Raw genomic sequence first — 17880 nt, 5'->3', positions numbered from 1 at the left:
AGAAGTACCCCCAGGACCCAGGTGCCATTCGATCTGGGTCAGAAACCCACACATTTGGGCAAATCATATACTCTCTGCTACACCCTGTCTCCCCCAAGGTGCCTACCCCCAGCTTTTCTGAGCTCTCTGCCCCAGAACCTGGATGTACAGACCAGGTGGGGCTTCAAGGCACTGACTGTTCTTAGCGCTTCCCGTAGATTAATGTACTTGGCCTTGACAACAACCCTAGCAGGCAGTCTATCACTAGCTCCACTTTAGAGATGGGGAAACTGAGGCCCAGAGAGGCTTGCCCCTCAGCTGGTAGGTGATGCAGCTGGATTCTTACCACTGCACTGGGCCTTGTGTCTTATCTCTTCATTTCCAGACCTTCCCTCCTGGCCACATGGACACAATTTAGCTCTCTGGGTCCTGAGCATAGCCTTTTCCACCTGGAACCCCATCCCCTCCCCCAGGTTGACACCACCTCCAAACTTCTCTTCTCTGGGCCCACTCTACACCCTCCTCTCCTGCCAGTCTCCAGGTCTGGCTCCACCACCCACCTGGGGACCTCCTGCTCAGGGCTGGCCAGTGCCCAGCCTCCCTCCTCCTACCATTACCCCTTTAGCTGAAGTGAACCCCCAATGTGTAGGTGGGGAAACTGAGTTCAAGAGGTTAACTCCTTTCTCAAAGATTATGGGTACCGGAGCAATGGAGGGATAGTGGTGGGAACTAAGCCAATTCATTCATTCTAGTGTCATTGAGTGTCTACCCTTGGCCAGGCACTGGGCTGGGTGCCTTGGGGGATATGAACAAGACTGTCTCGTGCCTGTCCTCCTTAATGTCATTTTCACTGGGCAGACCACCACCTCCCCCAATACACCCACTTTCCCATATTCAGGGGGAATGGAGATGAATTTGAGCTTGGAGGGGGGGAGGGCTGGCAGCAGTGATAACTCCTCCAATATCACAGGAAACAGATCTTAGGGGAGGAGAGTGCAACATTCATCCGGATCTTGGGTACCACTTTTGCCAAAGAAGTGTTGGGAACATTATCATCAAGACACCCGTGCCCCCCACCCCCGCCCCCGCCCTCTTTGGCCTCAGGGCAGCTCAGTAAGAGCTGAAGTTCTCGGCTCAGCTACACCATCTCCTCCGCATCCCTTCCTGTCCAGTCCAAACGTCACCTCCTCTGTGGAGCCTTCCCGGAAACTCCAGGAGCCTCCCCATCCCCGCCCCCCCCCCCCCCCCCAGCATCCCGAGCTGCCACCTCTCCCAGCGGTCTGGGACATCCTCGTGCGCAGAGCAAGGCTGAAGGAGGCTCTTTCAGCGCCAATAGGCGACCAGCGCCGAGGCGGGTGTGGGCGCACCCCGGACGCCCCACGACTGGCGGCTGCGGGGCGGGGGAGGAGGCGAGGCGGAGTTTTCCGCCCGCCCGCCCACTTGCGGCGCGGCGCGGCGGCCCGAGAAACGCGAGGCCACGTGAGCGCGCGCCTGACCCCCGCCGCGCCAGGCCCCGCCCTCCCGCGCCCGCCCCAGCGCCGGCCCCTTTTGTTCCCTCCCGGAGCCGGGCCGCTCGCTCCGCTCCCGCTCAGCTCGGCTCGGCTCGGCTCGGCCGCGGTGCGCGCAGGCGGCGGCCGGGGCTGCTCGGTCCGCGCCTCCCGCCTTCCCGCCGACCGCCCGGACGCGAGGCCCGGGCCCGGAGCGCGAGCGCGGAGCGCGGAGCCCGGGCGCCGGGAGGGGCTGCGGCCGGTGGGCAGCGGCGCGCGGGGAGGGGCCGCAGCATCCTCTCCCCCCGCGGCGCCCCGGCCAGGAGCGGAGGAGGCCGGGCTCTCAGCCGCCCGCCGCGCAGCCCGCCACAGGAGGGGCGCAGGTAGGAGCCGCCGAGGGCCCCCGGGGGAGGGGGCTCGCTGGGCAACAAAGGAGCGAGAGATGCGGGAGGCGGCGGCGGCCCGGCCTGGGCTGCAGCGGGGCGGCCGCCCGCAGGCATTGTCGGGGCGTGGGGGAGGCCGGAGGGTCGGGGGCCGGCGGGTGGGCGTGAGCGGGAGCCGCTCCCGCTGCACCCCCAACTTCCCCGTCGCCAGCAGGCGAGGAGGGGACGCTGCCGGCGTTGGGGGGCTTCCCGGGCTGCGGGTCCCCTCGGTGAAGGCATCGTCGGCACCCTCGGCGCCAACATCCGCAGACCGGGGTTCGGCACATCTGGTGGGGGGGGGGCGCCCGTCCCGGCTCTCAAGGGCAGCGCGGGGCGGCCGGACGCGCCGCAGGGCTCTCTGGGCTCCCAGGCGGTGGGGGTGGGGAGGGGGGCCCAGCCTGGTGGGCGCGGCCACACAGCCCCCTTCTCCAGACCCGGGGTCTTGGAGAACACGGAGCCACCGCCCCGCCGGCTGGGGTCGCCCGGCCGATTGCCTTTGCAAAACTTGGTTGAAGTGCATAGTGGAAGGGGTGAGGGGGAGACTGGGGCAGGGCGGCTTCCCGCGGGGTTGCCCCCCCAGGCTGGCGCTGGTAGCTGGTGAGGCAGCAGATTTTCTGCCCTCCCCACAGGGAGGGGCCTTAGGCGCCGAGATGCTTCGCGGGGCCTCCAGGGCGCGCCCGTTTGGGCCCTTCAGGCGGGGCCTGGGCGGGGCGGGTGCCCACTGGGCACTGCCACGCAGGCCCCAGCCCCACCCTGGGAAGGATGGACAGAGGGGGCATCTTGGGGACAGTCACACACCCAGCAGCGCATCCCCAACCTTTGGTACTCCGCCGCTCCCATGTGGGTGAGAAGTAGGAGTCCACTATAGGGGGGGGATGTCCTCCCCCTGTAAGATGCCCAAGGGAGGTAGTGGGGGTAACATTGGCCTAGGGCTGCAGGCAGAGAAGGAGAGCGCAGGGAACGCCACGTGGGGCAAGACACCCCACCAGTTGTAATGTAAACAATGAGCCCTTCATTCATCCAGCTGCTGTCACCTGGCCCAGCACTGCCAGGGGCGGGCAGGGCCACAGAAGGAGCACAGCCCAGCAGTACTTGACAGCTCGCTGGATGAGCGCCTTGGTGGGGGGGGCTGGGAATACAGAGGAGGGACACCTGGACGTTGGGGTGGAGCAGGAAGCTTGATAGAGCCCCGCGCGCGTCAGTTTGCTGCCAGGATGCCGAAGGGGGCTTCAGGCGGGTGAAGTCGTGTGGTCAAGTGCTTGGCATCCACAAAGGAGGCCTGGTGGCCGCTGGGTTGGAGGAGCAGCGAAGGATTTAGGTGACTGGGGTATGGGGTATAAGGCAGGGGAAGTTCTGTGGAGGGAAGGGGTTGTTCTGTGCCTCCTACTTTTGCAGATGGGCTCCCCACCCCCCGCACCCTCCTCCATGAGCCGTGAGCCCAGGCTGCATTGGCATCTGCAGTGCCCGGCCCAGGAGAGATGTTGGGGTACGGGCTCCGGTGGAGTGGAGGGGGGAGAGGTGGAGCAGAGCTTCAAAGGCAGAGGACGTGGCAGAGGGACCGGTGGGGGGGGGGGAGCCTCAGCACGCAGGAGTGTGACTAGCGAGCTCCTAGGTGCAGACCGCAGGCTGCGAAGGTGGTGTCTGGAATTCTGCCCCCGGGCTTGAAATCCCAAGTAAGGGGTCCACCCACCAATCCCTTCCCAGCATCTGCGACTGGCTTTGGTGGTGGAAAGTCTGGATGCTGGCCCCCCGACAGCCTGGGTTCCAGCTCTGTTACTTACTAGCTGTGTAACCTCAGACGAGTCACCGCACCTCTCTGCCTCAGTTTCCCTCTTTATAAAATGAAGGTGCTTATGGTATCTGCCTTTTGGGGTTGCTGCGGGAATGGATGGATGTGTGCGAAGTGTGTGCACGGTGACAGGGAGAGTGCCCAGTGTTCGTTTTGCTGGTGCCCTGGGTCCAGCCTCTGTCCACACCCGCGTGGCTCATCCCCTCCCCAGCCGTTTGTGCACGTGGGGCAGTCCTGCCTGTTACCCAGCCGTTCACTGCGGTCTCCTCCCGGGGCTGCTCCCTCTGCTCTGGTCTGTGATGTGGCTCTTCCTGGCCTCCCCTCCCCGATCCTCCCACCCTGAAGATGGACCCTGGTCCTCTTGATGCCATCTCTCCCACCTCTGCTTCCATGCCCAGAGGAGGGAGGGGCAGCATTCCTGACCCCGCTGGGCCCCTGCCCTCTTGGGGAACAAAATACCACAGACTGGGTGGCTTATGCCCAACAGAAATTGATTCCTCACCGGTCTAGAGGCTGGAAGTCCAAGATCAGGGTTCTAGCATGGATGGGGCAGGCCGTCTTCCCGGTTGCAGACTTCTTGTAGTCACACGTGGCAGAAGGGACTTGGGAGCTGTCTGGGGTCCCTTTGATGAGGGCACTAATTCCATTCAGGAGGGCTCCTCCCTCCTGACCCTATCACCTCCCAAAGCCCCCCCTTCCCAAATACCATTGCATTGGGGATTAGGTTTCAACATATGAATCTGGGGGGCGGGACACAAACATTCAGACCATAGCACCTGCCCAGTGGTTCTAGGGGAGAACTTCAGCTTTTGTGTAGGTTTAAAAAAAACACAACAACACATACCCAAGCCCTTGCTCTCTGCCAGGAGCTGTTTCGAGCACTCTACATGCATGTATTCATTCATGGCTATCTTCACAAGATAAGGGAATCTGGGCCTAGAGAGGGTTCCCTGTTTGCCTTTCATGCATCCATTAAGCACCTACTGTGTGCCGGGGACTCAAGCTACCACGTGCACTTCCCCAGGGCTTGGTGTGGGCCGTGCCTTCCTCAGACACCACCCGGTTTGCTCAAGTCCAAAGTCCGCTCACTATCTGGCTCAGCCTCACCTTCCCAGCATGGTTCTCCCCACCTGCCCGTGCTAGCCTTACCCCCGAGAGCCTCAGCTTTGATAAGCTGTAAATGGTGGGCCTGGCTGAGCGGGAAGGCAGGGAGCTCCCGGACCTGTGTCTTCTTCGGAATTCTTCCCTTGCAGGCCACAGGAAGCTCCTCCAATTAGGTTAGGCGAGAGGGGAGTTAGGAGGGGAATGGAGCTCGTACAGCCCACAGTTGCAGGCGGCCGGCTCCCCCAGGACTCGGGATGCTGGCGGGCAGCCCCTCCTCTGGCTTGCGGCTTTCTGGACCGTGGTTTCATTTTCTCCGCCTCTCCTGCTGCATCTGTCCCTTTTCGTCTCCCTGTAGGCTGGTTCTGTCTGGGTTGTCGGCGTGGCTGTCCTGAGTGCTGGCTTTAGCTTAAGGCCACAGGGCCTCCTGTGGGTGCCCCGCTCGGTCTTGGGGTGCTAGAGAGACTGACGGGCCCAGCTTGGGTGAGGGGACCCACCCTGGCACTCAGTGGTGGGGGGCAGGCCGCGTGGTCTCTGGGGCTGGGGCTGGGAATACCTCCCCGTGTTGCCTGCTGGAATGATGCGTGGTGCGTGCTGGTGGAGGACGGGTGGGTGGGGCACTGCTGCCCTCGGATAGTCAGGAGCTGATGGGAGAGGCCGACCCAGGGCCAGTGAACTGTGTGATTTCTTGGGAGTAGCTGGAGGGCACCAATCCGGCTTGGGTGGGGAGGGAGGGGAGGGATGGCAGCGAGTGAGAACCAGAGCCCTCCCTCCCCCCCCCCAGCCCTGGCTCAGAAACCGAGGAAGCTCCTCCCCTCAGGACCTGGAGACTAGAGGTCTGGTTGCCAGCCTGGGCCCCGGGCCACCCCACAGCCCACCCTGTCCTCCTACTCCCTTGGAGGGCTGTGGGGGGGGCGGGGGGGCGGTGCGCGAAACGGTTAATACAAAACTCATGTTAATACAAAACTCAGGAAATGATTCAAAATGATAATGAAACGTTTCCCTTCTGCATAGAAAGCAGAGCGTGTTGGGTGGTTTTTATTAACGAGACATACATTTGGGGCTTTGTCCACTTCTGTCTTCACTGGGCAGCTCTTGGCGCGTCCCTGGAATCTGTCTTTGACTCTGTCTGCCCAGGAAAACACCCGCTCCGCGTTTCCATCCTTTTCCGCCCTTGTGGCCTCTTTGTCATGACAGGGTGAAATTTCAGGCTCACAAGGGGTCCCTGTTTTTCCTGCTGGGGGCTCAGCCTACAGCCCACCGTTCTTCCAAGTGGAGCGTGAAGCTGGACCCGGCCAGGAGGGAGGGAGAGATGTTTGCTGTCTATGGAGGTTTTATCCTGATGCTGCTCAGGCTGTTCCCTTTTCTGCGCTAGTCTGTTCCTTGCATGGATTCGTTGGTTCATTGGTACAGCTCACACTGCAGCTTTTTTCAGACCAGGGGCTGAGCCGGGGCATGAGAAGCTCAGGGCAGAGGAGGGAAGACGAGGGTCTCGCGTGCTCTTTGTCTGACTCCAGAAAGGACTGGAGGTGATTTGCAAAGGTAAACGCAGTATACGGAGAAGAAAAAGGCGTGAGAAAGTTGAGCAAGAGGAAGATCAAAAATCAAATGAAGCCGGAGGGGGCCCACTGTACCTTCTCCTGGAGGTAATTTGACTCTGAGCTTTCTAGAAACCAGATCCGGGGGGGAGAGGCAGGGGTTTGGAGTGGCTAGCCTGTCGCCTTGCCTTGTGTGAGCCCTGTTGTGTATACTGTGAAAGCCTGAGGGATGGACAGTGTGGTCCTGGGTACGGCCCTTGGTCCAGAATGCAGAGGGGACAACAGCCGCCCCCTGATTCTTCGAAGCCTCCTCCTGGAGGGTCCCTACCCCCAGCTGAGAGCTGGGACTCATGCGCACAGCCAGCCCCCTCCACTGGGGTCTGACTGGTCCCAGGCGTGGGTGAGAGCTGGTGAACCAGGAGCCATGCTGGTCTCTGCCCAAGAATCCTGGTCTCAGGAGGAGGCGCGGGGGCCGGGACATGGGGCACACAGGTCGCATGCCCAGTCGGCCCCAGGAATTGGCTGAGGGATGGAAGAGGGGCAAAGGCATTAGCACAGGACGAGCAATGGGGTGAGGTGTCTCCAGGAGCAACGGAGAAGGCTGGTGGGGAGGGGCCTCGGGAAGCAAGGCTGGAGGCAGGCAGTACCTGGGCTGGTGGGCAGAGATGCTGCAGACCCTGACCTTGGCGCCCAGGGCCGTGGGCTGCCTTCCTGACCTCTTGCCTAAACCTCTGCCCTTGGCCCCCAAGCTGGGTGCCTGGAGGAGAGTCGGTCTGGGTTCTGAGAAAGCCAGGAAGGTGGTTAAAAGCTCACCCTCCATGGCCAGAGAGCCTGAGTTCCAATTCCACGCCTACGGTCCTTCAGTCATGTCACCCTGGGCAAATGATTGAGCACCCCAGGCCTCGGTTTCCCCACTAGGAAAATGGATGGAGCTCATAACAGGGCTGTTGCAAAGGTGAAATGTTGTTGGTATTTATAAAGTACTGAACTGGTGTCTGGAGCAGAACAGATCTTGCAGATCTAGGGCTCCCGAGGCTGGAGGAGCTCAGCAGAAGAGGGGGGGCTCATCCCCCTGAAGCCCCCCCACTGCCCAGGACACCCACACAGGTTCTAAGTCCAGCCCAGTGAAGAAGCAAGCTCTCTCTGTGATGGGAGGTGGTGCCGAGATGGGGTCACCCTGCCCCCTGCGGTGGGCCAGCCCCCCGGGGGGGGGGAGCTCGGCACAATCGGTGAATGGCTAATGTTGTTATTGACGGTAACAGTAGCTGTGGGAGTTTGGGAGAGCCTCTCAGGGCAGCTGTGCCAACTGGAGCAGAAACGTGCTCCAAGAACAGGCCTGAGTCTCTGCTTGATCCCCTCCAGTGATGGGGGGCTCACTGCCAGCTTCTTTGTTCACTGGACCCACATGTGGTTAGCATCCACTCTGTGTGCCGGATGCTCGTTGTTTTGGAACATTCTGCCCTTCCCGGAGATGGCTCCAAGCTGGCCAGCGAGTGCAGCGAGGGCATGTAGACAAGCTGCCGTGGGCCTCCAGCTAAACATGGGCAGGACGAGGGTGGCAGGGGAGGGCATTTCCATTCATTCATGCTTCTTTAATTCATGCCTGTGTTCGTGAAGCGTCTTGAGCTGCTGTGTGTGTGCTGGGCGCTGTCCTAGGTACCGAGAGCCCCGTGGTGAACGAGAGAGAGAGAGAGAGAGAGAGAGAGAGAGAGAGAGAGAGAGAGAGAACCTGCCCTCTTAAAGCTGCTTTCAGTGAGAGGCGAGGGAGTTTGCCAGCTGAGGAGAGGAAGGGCATTCTGGGCAGAGGGAACAGCGTGTGCGAGGGCCGGGGGATGTGACAGAATGCGTATGGGTGTGGCGGGTCTGTGGCATTCAGGTAGCATTTGGTGGCTGGGGTGGAGATTGCCCTTCTGGAAGCACTAAGAGAAAACACTGACTATGAGGGCTTGCTAGGGACTGACCTCACCCCTGGGGCCCCCAGGTTCTGCCCCTTCTCCACCCATCCCTCCCCATCCCCCACCAAGAGCTCTGGGTTGCCCTTCAGAGGCATCGTGGTGCCCATAGGCCCCTCATGGTCCAGGCTCCCACATGGGCCTCAGTTTGCATTCAGTCCTGCCATGTCAGTGAGGGGACAGGCTCAGATCTCAGTGGGCTCAGCCTCCTCCCTGCCCCTCGCCTGCAGGGGAAGGCTCAGGAGAGGATGCTGGCATCTGACTTGCATGTCTCGTTGAGGAAAGAATCTTGGCGTGCTGGAAGGTTGCCCAGTGAACTCAGCACTGCTGCATGTCAGGCCCTGGGTGCTTGAACTCCATGGGGCTCGGGCCTGCCTGCAGGGAGCTTGCAGAACCGGGGGGACACAGGCGCTCCAGTGGGGCCCCACGGTTGGGCACCGCCACCTTGGGCTGTCTGATGGGTGGGAAGGCCTCAGAGAGGCAGGGCCCACCCCTACTTCCTCCACATCTGCTGCGGCCCCCCCTCAGGCCAGGGAATTAAAAAAATATATTAAAAAAAATCTTTTTATGGAAATACAACATCCATACAGAAAAGCGTGCATGGCACAAGTGTACTTGCTCGTTGACTTTTCTGCAACCGAAACACCTGTGTAAGAGAACCCAGATCAGGAATGAGAGCCTGCTGACTCCCTAGAGCCCCTCTTGTCTGTCCTTCCAGTCAGTACCCCTGACCCAGGGGGGACCCCTTCCTTGATTTCTGATGCCATCAGTAAAGGTTGTCTGGCAAGGTCGTTTTTTACTTATTTGTGTGCCTATGTGTATTTATATTATTTATTTGTTTATTTTTAAGTAGACTCCATGCCCAGCGCAGGGCTTGAACTCACGACCCTGAGATCAAGACCTGAGCTGAGATCAGGATTTGGACACTTAACTGACTGAGCCACCCAAGCGTCTCTATATTTTTCTTTCTTTTTATTTTTTTTTTAAGATTTTATTTATTTGAGAGGGAGAACGAGAGAGACAGAAAGCATGAGAGCGAGGAGGGTCAGAGGGAGAAGCAGACTCCCTGCTGGGCATGGAGGCTAATGTGGGACTCGATCCCGGGACTCCAGGATCATGACCTGAGTGGAAGGCAGTTGCTTAACCAACTGAGGCACCCAGGCGCCCTTTTTTTTTTTTTTTTTTTTTTTTTTTTTTTTAGAGAGAGAGGGAGAGAACGGGAGTGTGGTGGGGAGAGGGAGAGAGAGAATGTCAAGCAGGCTCTATGCCCAGCACAGAGCCCAATGCAGGGCTCGATCTCACAACCCTGAGATCATGCCCTGAGCCGAAGGCAGATGCTTCACTGGCTGAGCCACCCAGGCGCCCCCGTTTGCTGGTCTTTGGAATGCCCTCTTTTTATGTAGTGCTCGTTCAGGTGTTTTCCTTTTTTTTTTTTTAAAAAGATTTTATTTATTTATTTGACAGAGATAGAGACAGCCAGCGAGAGAGGGAACACAGCAGGGGGAGTGGGAGAGGAAGAAGCAGGCTCATAGCGGAGGAGCCTGATGTGGGACTCCATCCCATAACGCCGGGATCATGCCCTGAGCCGAAGGCAGACGCTGAACCGCTGTGCCACCCAGGCGCCCCCGTTCAGGTGTTTTCCTGATCTTTCTAACTTGATATGTTGGACTTCTTTCTATATTCTGATCAGGATTCCTTCTTGGAACGTAGGAATTGCACATGTCTTCTTCCCGTTCTCTGGCTAGCTCTTAACAACACACCCTGTCTCTCCGTGGTGTCCCTTGATGTACAGAAGCTCTTAGTCCTGTCCAATTCATCCACCCTTTCCCTGCTTTCCAGCACGTCCTGTGTCCTAGTTAAGAAATCTTTGCCTACCCTGGTGTCATGAAGATCTTTTCTCGCGTCTTCTGCCGAACGCTGTATTGTTTTGCCTTTAGCAGTTAGACCTGCTGTCCATCTGGAGTGGACTTCTGTGTACGATGTGAAGTCAACGTATTAGTTTCCTTTTGCTGCTCTGACAAGTGACTCCAAACGTACCAGCCCCCAAACAATACAAACATATTGTTATCTTACCATCCTGGAGGCGGGGAGTCTGAAATGGGTCATTCCAGGCTAACATCAGGATGCCGGTAGGGCTGTGTTCCTTCCAGAGGCTCGGGGAAGGATCTGTTTCTTGATCTTCTCCAGCTTTTAGAAGCTGCCCACATTCTTTGGCTGGTGGCCCCCTCCTCCGCCTTCAAAGCCAGCGATGTCACACCGAGACATTGGCACGTTGTCATCTCCCTGATTCTGTCCCTCCTGCCTCCCTCTTGCACTTGGAAGGACGCTTGTGATCACTTGGACCTGTCTGGATAATCCAGAATAATCTTCCCATCTGAAGGTCAGCTGACCAGCACCCTTGATTCCATCTACAACCTTAATTCCCCTTTGCTGTATGGAAGCTAATATGTTCACAGCTTCTGGGGATGGGGACACGAACATCGTGAGGGGCCATCATTTCTGCCCACTGTAGACGGGATCAGGATTTTTTTTCCCCATGTGGTTATCCCGTTGACCCAGAATCACTTATTGTAAAGACCATCCTTTGCTCAGGGGTATTTTTTTTTTTAAGATTTGATTTATTTATTTGAGAAAGAGAATGCATGAGGGGGGAAGCAGGGCAGAGGGAGAGGGAGAAGCAGGCTTCCTGCTGAGCAGGGAGCCTGATGCGGGACTCGATCCCAGGACCCTGGGGTCATGCCCTGAGCTGAAGGCAGACGCTTAACAAATCCTGACCCTGGAGAGGAGGCCCTGGTTGGCTGGGTTGGGGAGGGGACCCCAGGTGATGGGGTGCTTTCCCGCAGCTCCCTGGCCTGGATGTGTGGGATGGCACTACAACAGTAAAAGGGGAGTAGGTCGGTGCCCTGGCCTGGGAGGCAGGACACAGGAGCCCTTTCCTTCCTGTTCTGCCCAGATCAGCAGGTGACCTCGGCAGGCCCCTTCCCTCCCTCGGCCTCTGACTCCATCTGGTCACAGGGACCCCCTTGCCCAGCACCAGTTTCTGTCACTTGAATCTCACTGTCCTGTTCCCTTGCTCTGTGACTGACAGCCTGGGCCTCAGTTTCCCATTCTGTGAAATGGGAATAGGGGTGGGTCCGAGGGCAACTTGAGTCAGCCAGTGCCTGCCCAGCGTCTTGGGCCAGTGGCAGGAGGGGCCCCAGCTGTCCAGTTGCTGGGGGGGGGGCGGTGGCCACACAGCCTGGACTGGGCTCTGGAGCCATGGCTGTCTCCTGGTTCTGAGTGTGCCAACTCTGTGTGTGTGTGTGTGTGTGTAAGGCAAGGAAGTATACTGACATTGACTTTCCTTCCCCTTCGCAGACCCGACACAGCCCTGATCCCCTTTGCCGTGCTGAGAGACGGGATCTGAACCACCTCCCAGCCTGAGAGAAGATGGCCCCGCCCCAGTGTGTCCATCTCAGGTAAGACAGACAGCCTGGTCTTTCCCGGGGCTCTGCCATCACCCCAGGCTCTGGGGAGGATGGGGAAGATGCTGACTTTACAAATTGGGATCTTGAGCGTAGAGGCTGTGAGGATAGTGAGCACGTCAGACTGGACGCCAGTCTTCTGGACTCAGCCCTGCTTGTCCCCCAGCCTCAGATGCCAGAGAAACCGGGGTCCCCTGGGGCCCTCGGGTTGTCCTCTGCTCAGCCCCTGCGTGCCCCACCCTCTGCGTCCATGCCGCCAGATGCCATCTTCCCTGCCTCAGCCTGCTTCTCCTTGAAGCCACATTGACTGGTGGAGCCTGGGTTTCAGCCCCAGCTCTGCTGTGAGGCTTGGGCCGGCCCCTTCCCCAGGCTGGTTCTGGATGGCTGCCAGGCCCGTTGGTACTCCCGGGGTGACTCTGGACCCCAAGCAAGGCCCGTTACGTCCCCGTCCTTCTTGGGGCCACCATCTCCTGCCATCGGCCCAGAGCCCTAGGAATGGCAGGATTGAGCAGCCTGGGCTGGCTCCATGGGGCCTCGCTGATCCGGTGAGAGCCAAGGGTGGGTGTGGGGACGGGGTCACAGGCAGACCGGCGCCATCTCCCCGGCCGTCCCAGCCCCGAGGGGCAGCTGGCGTGAGGCTCCCGGCTTTGGCTTTCCCCTCAAGCTGGCAGGACTCACGGGGAGGGGGCCTGTCTCAGCCCCGCCCTGCTCTGTGCCCCCACATGGGGATTCTAGCCTCAGCCCCAGGCGAAAGTCCCCGACCTTGGCCAAGTGCAGACAAAATAAGCCTCCCTTCCGAGCAGGATGGGACAAGCAGTGAGCGCCAGCTGGGAGCAGGCCCTGGGGGACGGTAGTCACACCTGCCTGCTAGATTCAGGGTTTGGGGTGGCGCTGGGTTTCTAGTGCAGGCGAGAGTGTTGGGGTGCCTGGTGGGGCAGGGCTGGGGGAGCCCACACCACACAGACATAAGGGGAGCCTTGGCCTGGCAGTTAGCACCTGTGTGTGTGTGGGTGCACTCTGTTTGGGGCCTGCCCCCCCATTCTCTGGGTAGGTGTATACAGGGAGGGGAGCGACTCTTTGCTTTTCCCCTCCCCTGTGTCTGTCTTTACATTAAAAAAATTTTTAATTGGGGCGCCTGGGTGGCACAGCGGTTAAGCGTCTGTCTTCGGCTCAGGGCGTGATCCCGGTGTTATGGGATCGAGCCCCACATCAGGCTCCTCCGCTGAGAGCCTGCTTCTTCCTCTCCCACTCCCCCTGCTTGTGTTCCCTCTCTCGCTGGCTGTCTCTATCTCTGTAGAATAAATAAATACAATCTTAAAAAAATTTTTTAATTGAATTTTATTTAAATTTGATTAACGCATGTATTATTAGTTTCAGAGGTAAAGTTCTACATTTTTCTTAAACGATTGTGAATATTTTAGGCCCTCAGAAAAAAGGAATGGACAGAATATGTTCAATACCCACGTATGTCCTGCAGGACTTCAGAAACGAATCTTAGAAATAGAGCCGCAGTTACTGTACCCCAGCCCTGTTTGCACCCCGAATCCCACGTCCCCCGGCCATTGCGTGGAGCGCTGTGGTCAGCGCCGATCAGCGCCCTCCTGGTGCCTCCCGGGCCACGTGGTCCAGGTTCGGGCTCCGCAGCCACCAGCCTGTGTGGCTTGGCCTTGCCAGCTCCTGGTGTCACCTGGCTTTTTGACTTTTTGCCCATCTGATTGGGTGGGAAACGGGATCTCCTTGTGGCTTGGATTTGCACTTCCCTGCTGACCGGGAGGCCCAGCGCTATCCCGTGGCATCCTCTCCTCGAAAGCTGCTTGTTCTTACCTGTCTGTCGTTTGTACCTGTCTGTGGTTCTTACCTGTCTCTCCGGAATGTCCACAGACCTTTCTCCCTCATGTCCCATGCTGGGGGGTCCTCCCAGCCTGGGATTCTCCCTGGCCTTGGCTGTCCCCAGTGACCCTCCCAAGGGCCCCATCACTCGGCCTCCTGCCCCTCCCCCCAGTGTCCCTTGGGGACGTCACACCTGGCATGTCCCAAACCCGGCTCCCTCCTTCAGCCCCTGCCTTCTCTGAGCTCCCTCCCCGTGTAGAGAGACATCCCCTCCTGCTGGGACCCCGGGTGCTCCCTCTACACCCACACCGTTGGCCACCAAATGCCGCTCAGCTCTTCTCCCCTCTCTGTCCCCTCCAGCCCCCGCCTCTGTGGTGGTTCAGGCTACATTGTCACGTCCCTTATCTGTCACAGAAGCCCCCGGGACCGTGGCCTCGCTGTCCTCCTTCGCCCCAGCGCCCTCATCAGCTCCTGAGCGATTTTGCCAGTAGGCACATCTGATCTGTCACACCCCTTGCTTGATGCCCTCCTCCGCGCCGAGCCTTAGGGCTGGTGGTGACCGCTCAGGGGCCACATGGAGTTCATCTCTGGGTGCCCCACCACCCGGTACTCGGGTCACAGGGCTGGGGGGGGGTGGCACGGGCACCCTGGCTGCTGACCCCGGAGGTGGGAGGAGGCGGAATAACCCAGGGGAGCCCCTGATGTTGGGGGTGGCAAGCATGGGCTTGAAGGCTGGGCTTCAGCCAACAACAGAGTCTTGCCCAAGTGTCTCCTTCCAGCCGGACGGGCCTGGGTCTCCGCAGCAGGATTCCTGGTGCCCGCCTCCCTCACCCCCTGGGCAATGGCAGCACCCCAGAGATGGGCTTTCCACTGCCCTATTTGGCACCTTCCCCCATTCCGTGGGGCCACACCCTGAGCCTCTGATTGGCGGAAAATTCCTGGGCCTCATTCCCCACTGAGTCTGCAGCCCGCCACCCCCTGGGCAGCTGAAATGGAAACCGTGAAATGCAGCCCGGGTTTGTCTTTGGTAAATGGCAATTGAGGGCAGCACAAAGGGGGCCTGTTGGTCTGAATGCTGCCTGCCCTCCCCTGCCCCTCCCCTGCCCGCCTCGCCTGGGCCCCGAGTCCTTGGGGGAGGCGGCATGTGCACCCCGGGCCTTCCGAGATCATAATAGACACCGAGCAGAGTGGCAGCTGCCCTTTCCCGGCGGCTCCCGTGGGCCAGGCGCGGAGGGCCGCCCGTGGATGTGTGTTTGGACTTGCCTGTCCACGTTCCCCAGGGGGAAGCGATACTTTCACCCCATCTTACAGGCCATGCAGCCGCTCCCACCGGGCCACGGACCTGCAGCCACTCATGGTGGGTCAGGGTTTGGATCCACGTTGCCTACAGTCTGCTCCCTCCCTGTCTCCCAGGCCTGCCCCGCCCCCCAGAGTGTGGCCAGTGGCCAATTTATCACCATGTCCCGGCCTTTCCCAAGAAAGCCCTTCCTTCCTCTATCCCACGAGCAGGGCTGAGTCACAAAGGGGTGATTGGCCCCAGGTCTCCTCCCCCTCTTCCTGTTCACCATTTCTTCTCTCCTCCCCTCTCCCCTTCCCTCAGCTCCCCCAGCTTTGGAGACCCTGGGGGTGGGGGCAGCCGCTGGCCTCTCCGGCCCGGCCCTCCCCGCGCCCTGGCGGTGCTGGTGGGCCGAGTTAATGAATGCTGCAGCCGGCTCCTCTGGTCTCCTTTGTCAGTGAGGCACGCGGGCGCTGTCCCCAGAGGCCAGGGGTCTCACAAATGTTAGTCCAGGCCCTGAATGGCCAGCCTAGGGAGGCAGGGGAGAGCCAGCCCCGGAGCTGGGTCCAGCACGGCCGCTGAGCAGCGTGTGATGTTGGGTGAGTCCCTGAACTTTTCTCAGCTTCCCATGCTGCTCCTGTGAGATGGCTCCTGGCTCCTGAGGGCTCAAGGGGATGAACGAGGCCACATTCCTGCCAGGCCTTCATCCTGGAGGCTGCTGGGATCTTCAGGGTCCGGGAAGGAGGAGGGCAACTCTGGGAGCCTCCGCGGAAGCCTCCCCAGGGAGAAGTGTCCTGGAGATTTGTGGCTTTGGAGGCCTTTGTCCTCCGGGCAATGGCAGGTGTGCCCTCACACAGGTTTCCAGATCACGGGCTCTGGGCCAGGCACTATGCTGCGGCTGGGTTCTCAGAGAAGCTGGGGCCCTTCCTGGGGTTGCCCGCGGGCTCCCGGGAGGCAAGATGAAGATAAATGGGAACAGTATCATCTCTCCTCAGCTCAGCGTGCCATCCCAAGGGCTCTGTGGACGGGGAGGTTCCGGGAGACTTCGCGGAGGAGGAAGCATTGGGCTAGGTATTGCATAGGTGGTTGGAACAGGGCAGCAGGTGGGAGGAAAGGCACAAGTGAGGTCTGGGAGGTGGGGAGTTGTCAGGTGAGTAGTGAGGGAATGCGGGGTCACCCGTGGCAGTGCTGGTTGGGGAGACTCTGATGCTAGGGATGCTGTTACAATGCCTGGTCCCTGCCTTAGGGGACATGCTGGCTAGTGGGAAGGTCAGACTTGGCTACATGAAAAGCCATGGCATGGGACCACCAGAGGGGCTGGTCGCCACAAGCCACTCAGTCCTCCATGCTGAGGACGTGAGGGGGGGCCCTTCTAGGCCTCTTGTCAGGATGAAGGATACCACAGTAAACAAAAAGGACCCTAGTCCCTTTCCTTGAGCAGTAGTGAAAAACAAAGCAGGCTGGAGATGGGGAGGACCGGGTAGGGGTTGTAATCTTAGAAGGTGATGTTGGAGCAGATGCTTGAGGGAGATGAGCAATGAACCTGGATATTTGAGGCCGAGGGAATAGCATGTGCAAAGGTCCTGAGGTTGGAGCGTGCTTATTGTGATCCAGGCGTGGCCGGAGGCCAGCATGGCCGGAGTGAACTGGGTAAGGGAGGGCCATAGTGCTGGAGGTAAGAGATGAGGGGGACTTTGAAGGCAGGCTCACTAACTTCTATGGAAAGCCATCAAGGATTTTATTTTTTATACAATTTTTAGAAATTAAGATTTAGCTTACGGACCATAAAATTCACCCATTTTAAATACGGCTTGGTGACAACTTTGATATTTAGTAAAAAAATAAGTTGTGCAGCCATCACAATCCTTTTTTGGGGCACTTCTGCGTTCTGGAAAGTTCTCTCATACCTGTTTGCAGTCAGCCCTAGCTCCCAGGCCCAGGCCACCCCCAATCTGCTTTCTCTGTCGATAGTTTTGAGATTCCCTATCAATAAGAATCACGCAATATGTAGTGTTTTGTGTTTGGTTTCTTGCAGTTAGTGTGACATTGTTGAAGGTGGCCAATATCTTGCATATGTCACAGTCACTTTATTATTGCCAGGGTATAGATACCCTGCTCATCACTCACCAGGTGATGGGTATTTGGTTGTTTCCATTGTTGGGCTATTATGAATAAAGTTGCTATGAACATTTTTTTGTGGATTTTTGTATGAATATGTGTTTTTATTTCTCTTGGGTGGTTGGGTCATATGGTCGATATATATTTAACTTATTTTTTTTTAAGATTTTATTTATTTGAGAGAGAGATTGAAAGAATGAATGGGGGGGCAGAGGGAGAAGCAGGCTCCCCACTGAGCAGGGACCCCGATGTGGGACTCAATCCTAGAACCCTGGGATCATGACCTGAGCCGAAGGCAGACGCTTAACTGACTGAGCCACCCAGGTGCCCCGTGATTAGAGTTCTTTACGTGTTCTGAATATAATTTTTAAAAAGATTTATTTATTTATTTGACAGAGAGACAGCCAGTGAGAGAGGGAACACAAGCAGGGGGAGTGGGAGAGGAAGAAGCAGGCTCCCAGCAGAGGAGGGAGCCTGATGTGGGGCTCGATCCCAGGACCCTGGGATTAGGCCCTGAGCCGAAGGCAGACGTTTAACGACTGACCCACCCAGGTGCCCCTGAATATAAGTCTTTTATTAGATGTATGATTTGTAACATTTTTCTCGGGGGTGGGGGTTTCAGGCAGAGAGGGGGCCCAAAGGCATGGAGAGGGGGCTCCTTGCATGTCTCTAATCCCAGCAAGAGGCCTTCCTCTGCCCCGCATGTGTGGGACCCTGCATCAGGATTTCCTAGGTCAGAGGGCACCCTGCTAAGCCGCTGGAGCGGGAAGCCAGTTAGCCACCCATAGGGTGGGATCTCGCTGTCACCAGAGAGCGTGCTCACTTGCCCCTGCTGGCTCAGTGAGCCGTTCGGGCTTGGGGGGATGCCAGCAAGGCCTAACCTAACCCGAGAGTGATGTCTGCAACCCACAGGTGCTTCCCTGG

The 17880-nt window shown here is 58.6% G+C and overlaps 1 protein-coding gene across 6 annotated transcripts in view; it reads left to right on the top strand.

The window, feature by feature from the left end:
• Positions 1–1551: 1551 nt before the first annotated feature.
• Positions 1552–17880, top strand: part of CLIP2 (CAP-Gly domain containing linker protein 2) — a 69133-nt gene continuing 52804 nt past the window's right edge. For 2 of the 6 annotated variants that reach the window (XM_057314777.1, XM_057314778.1), the window contains exons 1-2: positions 1553–1849; positions 11626–11726. The gene's annotated coding sequence lies outside the window, so the exon portion shown is untranslated. Of the gene's footprint in view, positions 1850–9727; positions 9902–11625; positions 11727–17880 lie in introns of those variants that run through there. The other 4 variants (XM_057314775.1, XM_026515962.4, XM_026515966.4 and 1 more) reach the window with 4 other exon arrangements.

Source organism: Ursus arctos, unplaced genomic scaffold, assembly GCF_023065955.2.
Source record: "Ursus arctos isolate Adak ecotype North America unplaced genomic scaffold, UrsArc2.0 scaffold_2, whole genome shotgun sequence".
In the NCBI taxonomy this organism is placed as follows: Eukaryota; Metazoa; Chordata; class Mammalia; order Carnivora; family Ursidae; genus Ursus; species Ursus arctos.
Note: the sequence above shows the minus strand (reverse complement) of the source record. Positions and strands in the feature narration are given on the sequence as shown.